Source organism: Citrus sinensis, chromosome 8, assembly GCF_022201045.2.
Source record: "Citrus sinensis cultivar Valencia sweet orange chromosome 8, DVS_A1.0, whole genome shotgun sequence".
In the NCBI taxonomy this organism is placed as follows: Eukaryota; Viridiplantae; Streptophyta; class Magnoliopsida; order Sapindales; family Rutaceae; genus Citrus; species Citrus sinensis.
This window is the reverse complement of record NC_068563.1, coordinates 13,489,068-13,498,416: the sequence shown is the minus strand read 5'-3', so window position 1 is coordinate 13,498,416 and position 9,349 is coordinate 13,489,068. Positions and strand designations below refer to the sequence as shown.

At 32.2% G+C, this 9,349-nt stretch overlaps 1 long non-coding RNA gene across 1 annotated transcript; it reads left to right on the top strand.

Annotated features, from left to right (window-relative positions):
• The first annotated feature begins 2,156 nt into the window (after positions 1–2,156).
• Positions 2,157–4,847, top strand: LOC112496078 (uncharacterized). The gene is made up of 2 exons (XR_003062535.2): positions 2,157–4,454; positions 4,540–4,847. It is a non-coding gene; the product is annotated as an uncharacterized LOC112496078 (long non-coding RNA).
• Positions 4,848–9,349: the final 4,502 nt, after the last annotated feature.

Here is a 9,349-nt window from a genome sequence, read left to right as displayed (position 1 = left end):
CCTAAATCTTTATAGTCTATAGTATTGCAGTCCAGTATTTCATTTAAGGATCTTGTAGTGGAGGATACTCTTACCCTAGCCATATTTCGATTTCCGTTTTCTTTTACCTGTCTATTTGCTTTTAACTGGATAATTAATAATTAATTTAATCGGAGCCTGAACCCGGGTTTCGCTGAGGTTGAAGCCACCTTTTTTTGAGAATATGCGGAATTAACTTAAAAGTCTAAAGAATAAATAATTATCCCAAACAATTTACAAAAAAAAATTATTCTATCTTCAAACATTACTGTAACATAATAGATATTTTTTTAAATCTACAAATAATTATTATTATGTGGAGGTATGTTCCTTAAGACAAGATCTTGAAAATTTATAACTTGTTATAATATGGAGCTTATTCTTATTTAAAACTAGTTCAAATTTCGTTCGAAATTTTTTATGCCTATATAGAGGTTATTCTCATATATAGTATAGTATCATTATAGAGAAATTTTATTGTAAACCAATTATAGGCCTTCAAAATCTTTTTTATTACACCAATTTTTTTTTAAAATGCTCATATTTGACCTCCTCAACTTCTCTTATCACCCCCACTATTCATTTAACATCGCTTATTTCTAAAATTATCCTTATTAAAAGATAAAATTAAAATTAAAAAAAATTTCAAAAAGCCGAGCCATCTTTCACTGCTATTATCACTACCTTAAGCCATTATTCTTTGTCATTCATTCCAATCTCAGCCAGTTTATTTCTAACCCATTTTCATTACTTATCATTCATTCCAATTAATTTATAATTTCTTGATTCCTATATAAAAATAATATTTTGCCTCTTTTTGTTTGATACTATTTTGATTTTGATACTATCATATGAATATCACTAAAATCAATTCAAGTAAATAAGGGGTTTTAGTCAGTAGCTATTGAAGAATTTAATTTAGGATCAATTAATGACTAAGGGCTAGAGGTGCGTTTGACTTGAAATGGTGACAGTGGTGGTGGAAGCTGGCTAGGATTTCTAGAATTTTTTTAAGTATTTTTATTTAACAAGGAAATTGTGGGAATAAGTGACATTAATTGAAAAAGTGGGGCTGGTAAGAGATATTAAAATATCACTACTTTTTGTTCAAAAAGTTATATCTTATCTAAGCCCAAATTATATTTGGTAAATAGACTACTAAAACTTACTGTTTTGGCTTCATATAAAGAAGCAATCAGTTTTATTCCTATACATTTATTATGTGGTATTGGGTGCTTTCCACCACACATATAAAGTCACCACCAGCATATTCCACAACCGATGAGGGATAACTTCAATAATATCTCCCTTACACATCAAGCCTTGAGTCACAAGTATAGACACATGTTCTTCCTATTAGGCTGTTATGGAATCGAGGCTCTAATACCAGTGCTAGATGGTCTTAGGCCTCTCTTAGAACTAAAAGCTAGCTCAATAGATGAAATATTCCTTACCCACTTACAAAATCTTACCAGCCCTTCCACAATCCATGGAATAATCCCAACGTTGTTTATCCTTCTCAATTTGCTCTTTTCCCACAATAGTTATTTGTTGACCTTTTTTGTGCAAAATTCATTGACTTTTTTCTGTAAAATTCATACTAAACCCCCTTAAATCAAATGCCTAGGTTCGTCTCAGCATTTTAAAATAGAATATTTTGGAGGTACAGATTTTGTGAATTAGTAAGAAATTAAAGAGGAGATTTTGGAGAAATTCAACAAAAGTTCCCACTAAAAAATTTTATCAAGCTTTGTAATACTCATTCGTAAGACTATAAGACAATGTGGGTTGTTTCATTCTTTCTTGCTATAGACCTTTTATTAATCTGCTTTCTTACCGTTTTATGATTTTATTTTACATTACAAGTTTTGTTGGAAATATATACGTAAATATATATTCATATATAGAGTTCTATCACTTTGAGGTAACCCATGAGGGATGCATGACCAAGAGCAAGTGATCATTTTGAGTTAGAACTCTATAATATCTTACAATATTTTATTGAAAAATATTAAGTGATCATTAAGAAGATGATCACTCCAACAATTGTTTAAACTTATTTAGTGATCATTGAGAAGATGATCACTACCCATGGAATGCTATAAACAGAGGGCAAATCCATAGAGAAAACAAGTTAAGCGAAGTAAAGCAAAGAATAAGCAAAAGTGCAGTTTAGAGAAAATTCAAGTCAAGAGAAGTTTATAGGGTTCTTACAACGTGAATTGAGAGGATTTTCCGACTTTGTGATCATTCTCTGACCACAAATCAGTAGCACAACCTTGGTTTATCGGTTTTCTGCATATAATCTAGGTATGTGTTTGAATTCAGATTTACAAGTTTTTATGTTGATTCTTGATCAAAAATCAACATTGGGATCAGAGCTAAATAGGTTGTGTTCTTATTTAAGCATGCAAAGCATGATACCCAAGAATGTTCTTTAAGAAAGTTAATTTTTCCATCAAGAACACATATTAATGGCATGTAATAATTTACTTATTTTTTATTCCATGCAACTGGATTAACAAACATATTAAGGTGCACAGATTAATTCCTAGTTGCCATGAGGATTAATTTGATCCATGTAATGAGTAAAATGAAAACCTAGGATATGAACCCGTAGGTTTATTTTACTCATATATTTTATGATACATAACATATGAATATAAAATTAGTATCATTAGAAAGAGCATGAAAAAATATTTCCAATGGTATATCACATACAAACTTCCGACGTGTATTGAGAGAGAACGGAGCATTTAAATTTCTAGTTCGAAATCTGGAAAATAAGTGAGGTTGAAGAAGATGAACAGTGATTTGCAGAGACGCCATTTGCGGAGACCATTTCAATATTTTATTCTCTATTTTACTGTGGAGAGTGTAATTCACGCGCCACCTTCCCGATTGAATTTTGAGGCGCCGTTTGCGGAGACCATTTCAATATTTTATTCTCTATTTTCTGTGATTTAAAAATTAATTTATAACATTTTTATATATTTAATTTCAATTTTAGTCAAATAAATACTTTAAAATTAGATAATAATACTTTATGTAAGTATTAAAAATATGAAAAAATATTTTTTGCATATGATGATACATCGTTGAGAGAGTTGTGCTTCAGTGGGAGCATAACAAAACTACTTGAAAAATAAATGAGAATAATCCTGGCGTAGTAATATGGATAAATTGCATGTCTAGGAAAATTTTGACAAAAGGTCATGAGTCTAAGGAACTTTGATACTGAGAGGGATTTTTAATCTCCACCATCTTCCTGGGAATTTTTCCTGGTGTATTATCCACGTGAACAAATGCATGATGGATGTATTCTTATGGCATATTTTATGAGTGGGAATTCCATTATTGTTAAAATTTTGAGGGAATAAACAATAAATGAATTAATATTTTACGCAATATACTAAAATTATGTTAACTTAATATTTGGAAATGATGATGATTAGAAGTCTCGACGACTTTTCGAATCAAATCTTTACATTAAACTTATCATATTTTCGGTTATTTATTTGCAGTAAAATAATTAAACATGTGTAAATAAAATCAAGAATTTTTTTACTTATCTCCGTGTTTTGTATTTTTCTTAGAAGAAATGGTAACAAACAGTGTCGTGGCTGAATTAAACAAAACGGTAACAATTATGATATTTGGTACCGTAAAGTTCAAAACCTCCTTAAATTACAAGACTCACTAGAGGTAATTACAAACATTATGACTGAGCCACCAAAGAGTAACTCCACTCAACATAAAAAAGATCTTGAAGCTTGCAGAGCTTGGAAAATAAACAATCGTAGTGCGCGCATTTTGTTGCTGAGCACTATGGAAGATGATTTTGTGTGTGAATATGAGAAATATCAAATGGCTCACCAAGTATGGAATGCCCTGAAAGATAAGTATGGTGGTAATTCTGCCACCAAACTTAGAAGACTTACTATTAAATTTGACACTCACAAATTACGCCCCAATACTTCGATGGAGCAGCATTTGAGAGAAATGTCACTTTTAATAAGAGAGCTAAAGAATGCTAATAGCATTATAACTTATGAACAACAAGTTCAGGCAGTTATTCGGTCCCTTCCAGATAGTTAGGAGCATATGAAAGTTAACATGACACATAATGAGAGTGTCAAGACATTTAAAGATATTCAACGTCACTTGGAGTTAGAAGATGAGCGCCTAGTGGCAGCTAAATCTTCTGCTCAACTTTATATGGCTGATACCAACTTGCAAAAAGCTTCAGACTTTAAATGCAAAAGAGGAGATAAAATCTCCTCTCAGAGTAAGAAGAAATCTGATCAAGGGCAATCCAGTTTGGGTAAGCGCAAGAGAGGTAAACGCGCTGGTCAGAAGAAGAATATGAGCAAAGTGACACGTTACAATTGTAGCAAACTTGGTCATTTCGCTCGTGATTGCACTAAGCCGAAAAGGTACATACTAAATCCAAAAATTTACATAATATGCATGTAAATGGCTCCGTTTATATGACTAAAACTCATCCTTTGTGGATTGTAGATTCAAGAGCAACGGAATACGTAGCCAATGAACGTGGAGCCTAAGTGGAATATCGTCAGAGTATTAAAGGGACTAAGTGGATATATGTGGGGAATAACTCAAGGGTTGAAGCTAAAGGGATTGGCACAATTACAGTTGCAGGGTGGTCAAATGCTTTATCTCCATGATGTGTTATATGCACCAGAGATATGATGAAACTTAGTATCTATCATTGTACTTCTGAACATGGGATATCATGTGATATTCCATGATGTTTGTATGCAATTAGTTCTTAATAAAACTCTAGTCGGAACTGGTTATTTACTTAATAGTTTTATGATTTTGAATGTAATTAATCAAAATTATTTTTCATTGATCACATCTTCTGATTCTGTGGATGTTAATATATGGCATGCCAGACTATGACATATAGAGTAAGACAGAATGCATTGATTATCTAGAGAGGGCTATTTGGGTTCACTCAATAAAATAGAATTGCCTATATGTGAAAGTTGTCTAGCTGAAAAACAACAAGAAAACCATTTGGTAAAGGAACTAGAGTTATAAGTTCTTTGCAAATTATTCATTCTGACATATGTAGTCCAATGAGTATAAGGGCCAGACATGGCGCCTCATACTTTATTACATTAATTGATGATTACTCATGTTTTGGTCATGTCTATTTGATTTCTCACAAATCTGAAGCATTAGATTGCTTTAAAAAAATTTAAAATTAGTTGAAAATCAATTAAAAAAAATGATTTAAGTCTTAAGAACAGACCGTGGACATGAATATCTTTCTGAACAGTTCAAGGAATTGTGTCAAGAGAAAGGTATTGAGAGACAATTAACTATTTATGGGACTCCACAACAAAATGGTATTGCGGTAAAGAGAAAGAGGACATTACTTGAGATGGTTAGGTCTATGATGGCGCAAGTAAATCTCCTAATATCCTACTGGAGAGATGCATTGCTTACTACTGCCTACTGCCTGCATACTTAATCGAGTCCCAAGTCAATTAGTTCCACTTCATATGAGCTATGGATAGGCAGAAAACCTGTTCTAACTCATTTACGACCTTGGGGGTCTGAAGTTTATGTTCACAATCTTTCTCATACACATGGAAAATTGGGTGCAAGAGGAAAAAAAATGTATTTTTATAAGATATCTTGAGCAGTCAAAATGGTATGTATTGATTGATGAACGTGATGATGAAACTATAACTGAACTAGAATCACGATATGTCATATTCTAAGAGAATGAATTTCCTAGCATAACAAATGTTGACAAAGATATTCGTTTATATGAAATGAATTATCCACTGAGTATTGTCAATCGAATTAAGGAAAACCCAGATTTACCTGGGATTTCTTATCTTAGTGGGAGTCAACCATTTTATGGAATGACTTCACAGGATGCCTCAGTTCGAAGGAGTAATCGTATTTCCATCTCACGTCGTCATTTTGAGATTGAAGGGGAGACATTTATGGTTGCTTTACACGATAGCGATGAGCCAAGAACTTTTAATGAGGCTATTGCATCATGTGCTAAAGAATTATGGATAAAAGCAATGAATGAAGAGATGGACTCCATGAAATCAAATCAGGTCTGGGACTTGGTTGATTTACCGCCTAAACAAATAACCATTGGAAATAAATGGGTTCTACGTATAAAACATTAGGCGAATGGCACAATTGAGAGATATAAGGCACACTTAGTAGTGAAAGGATATACCCAACAAGAAGGTATAGACTATGGGGAAACGTTTTCCCGTATAGTAAGGTTTGCCTCAATATGATTGATTCTAGCAATCGTTGCACATATGGATCTTGAATTACATCAATTGGATGTTAAAACAGCATTTCTCAATAGAGAACTGAAGGAAGAAATATACATGGATAAGCCTGAGGGTTAGATATTCCAAAAGTGCAAAGTTTGCAAGCTTAAAAGGTCAATATATAAGTTGAAACAATCCTCCAGCCAATGGTATCTTACGTTTCATGAAGCCATAATTTCTTATAGATTCTTGATGACCGAAGAAGACCATTGTGTATATGTTAAAAGATCATAAGATAACTTTGTTATCTTATCTCTATATGTGGACGATATTTTATTGGCCAGAAACAATCTAGAGTTTGTCAAAATCATTAAAGAATGGTTATCCTCAAATTTTGAAATGAAATATATGAGCGAAGCAGCTTATATTTTAGGAGTTAAAATTCATAGGAATCGTTCAAAAAGACTTTTATCTCTTTCACAAGAGACATAGATTAAGAGAATTCTTAAACGATTCAATATGTCATATTGTAAACCTATGGATACTCCTATTTCAAAAGGAAAAACTCTAAGCCTTGAAATGTGCCCTAAGACTCCTAAAGAACTAAAAGCAATGGCACGAGTTTTGTACTCAAGTATTGTTGGCAGTCTTATGTACGTTATGATGCGTACTAGACCAGACATTTGTTATGTTGTGGGGTTAGTGAGCAGATACCAATCAAATTTGAGACGAAAGCATTGGAATGCAGTCAAGAGGATTATTGCATATCTAAAAGGCACTACCGACTACTCTTTATGCTATCAGGGAGGTGAATTGCGCCTAATTGGCTATACATATGCCGATTGCAGTGCAAGAAGTTGTATGGCTTAAGAGATTTATTGAAGATCTCAAAATAGTTACTGATTCTTCTAGACTAGTAATTATACATTGTGATAGTCAAGCAGCCATATCTTTTACAAAAGATGCCAAATACCACAGTAAGTTAAAACACATAGAGACCAAGTACAATTTTGTGAGAGAAATTGTAGCACAAAGAGAAGTGTTAATACAATACACATCTACACATTTTATAGTAGCAAACCCATTTACCAAAGCCATAACACGAGATGTTTACTTGAAACATACTCAATCATTAGGCTTACATAGATTGTAAAATTGTACTTGATGAGATATTATTTTTTGAATAATGGGCATGTGATAAATTGTTTATATGATTAAATTCTTCTTATCGTTTGTCCATATAAAATTTTTTTACACATATTTAGAGTAAAGTTATGTCATCAGGTTTTGATCGACTTTCTTACACAAGCGATCAGCTCAGTTGCTAGAAAAGCAAGCTGAGATGAGACAACAGAGAGAGAATCAGATACCATGTACATTCTCATGGAGCATTTATAAAACGTGTCGCCTTGACTGGGTTAAGATGAGATTTATATATAATAAATATAAAACCGACCATGATATACCCAATAATCATGGAAACCTGATTAAAGCCAGATGTAAGTCTTTAATTTGGCGCTTTAGATAAGCGATTAAAAGCTTAGGTTAGGCGCTTGAGTAGCGACTGAACTAAGATTTGTATAGTGAAATAATTTAGACATACACTCTTAGAAAAGAGAATTCACTGTAGCACCTATTTCATACAACGTGTGCTTTGATGACTAAATAAAGAAAAATGAGAAAATTTCCCTTATTTCTCATTGTGTAAAGTTTCTTTGAGGTATTATAAACCTCAACAGGTATCCTTCCATAGTATCAACTATATTTTGAGGTGATATATTAGTGTTTGCTACTTTAAATTTGTTTTCTAAAGCTATGATGTTATTCAGTTTATGAAACAAGTCTAGGAAAGCAGTTAATCTAAAACTAAGAAATATGAGTGTAATGGGAAGATTCATTACTTACATCTACCTTATGTTTTTTCATTGGTACTGATTGTATAATCTAGAATTGATACAATTGTGATTACATAGAGTATATATTGTCAAGCATAGCTTTTGATACAAGACTTAGTATACTTGAAATTGATGTAATAATATGAAATCTAGGATATATGATGAACAACTCTTTTGTATAGAACACAATTGAGATTCAAAGCAATATAGCTCCTGCTTATTGTTCATGGGTCACACGTTGCATTTGCTAGTATGATAATTGAGTTTTGAGGGTTGAACAAATAGTTCTCGTTGCACCATAAACATCTCATCATGTGTGAGTGGGAGATGTTGGAAATATATATGTAAATATATATTCATATATAGGGTTCTATCACTTTGGGGTCACTCACGAGAGATACATGAAAAAGAGCAAGTGATCATTTTGAATTAGAACTCTATAATATCTTACAATATTTTATTAAAAGATATTAAGTGATCATTAAGAAGATGATCACTCCAACAATTGTTTAAGTTTATTTAGTGATCATTGAGAAGATTGATCACTACTCATGGAATGCTATAAATAGAGGGCAAATCTATAAAGAAAAAAAGTTAAGCAAAGTAAAGTAAAGAATAAGTAAAAGTGTAATTTAGAGAAAATTCAAGTCAAGAGAAGCTTAGAGGGTTCTTGCAACGTGAATTGAGAGGATTTTCCAACTTTGTGATCATTCTCCGACCATAAATCAGCAGCACAATCTTAGTTTATCAGTTTTCCACATATAATCTGAATATGTGTTTAAATTTAGATTTACAAGTTTTTGTATTGATTCTGACTCAAAAATCAACAGGTTTTGTTTTGGTTTTCGCTCTTCTTCTTTTTTTCTTTTCCTTCACAACGCAATCACAATAACATGTGATTTGTCTGAGTTTGGATATATTCATGTTGTCAAGCGAACTACTGATTTAGTGCAAAGCAGAGGTCTTTATATTGAATAATTTTTAAAAAAAATAATTCAGCCACGCATCAATCACTTTTGAAAACGACATATCAAAGGCAATTTTTCTTGAGGTGAATGAACATAGCAGGGTTTGAAAATTGAGAATCAAATTTAATATATACACACAGATACAGATATAGATATATTTTAATAATGTCATGCAAGCACGTCAAGAACG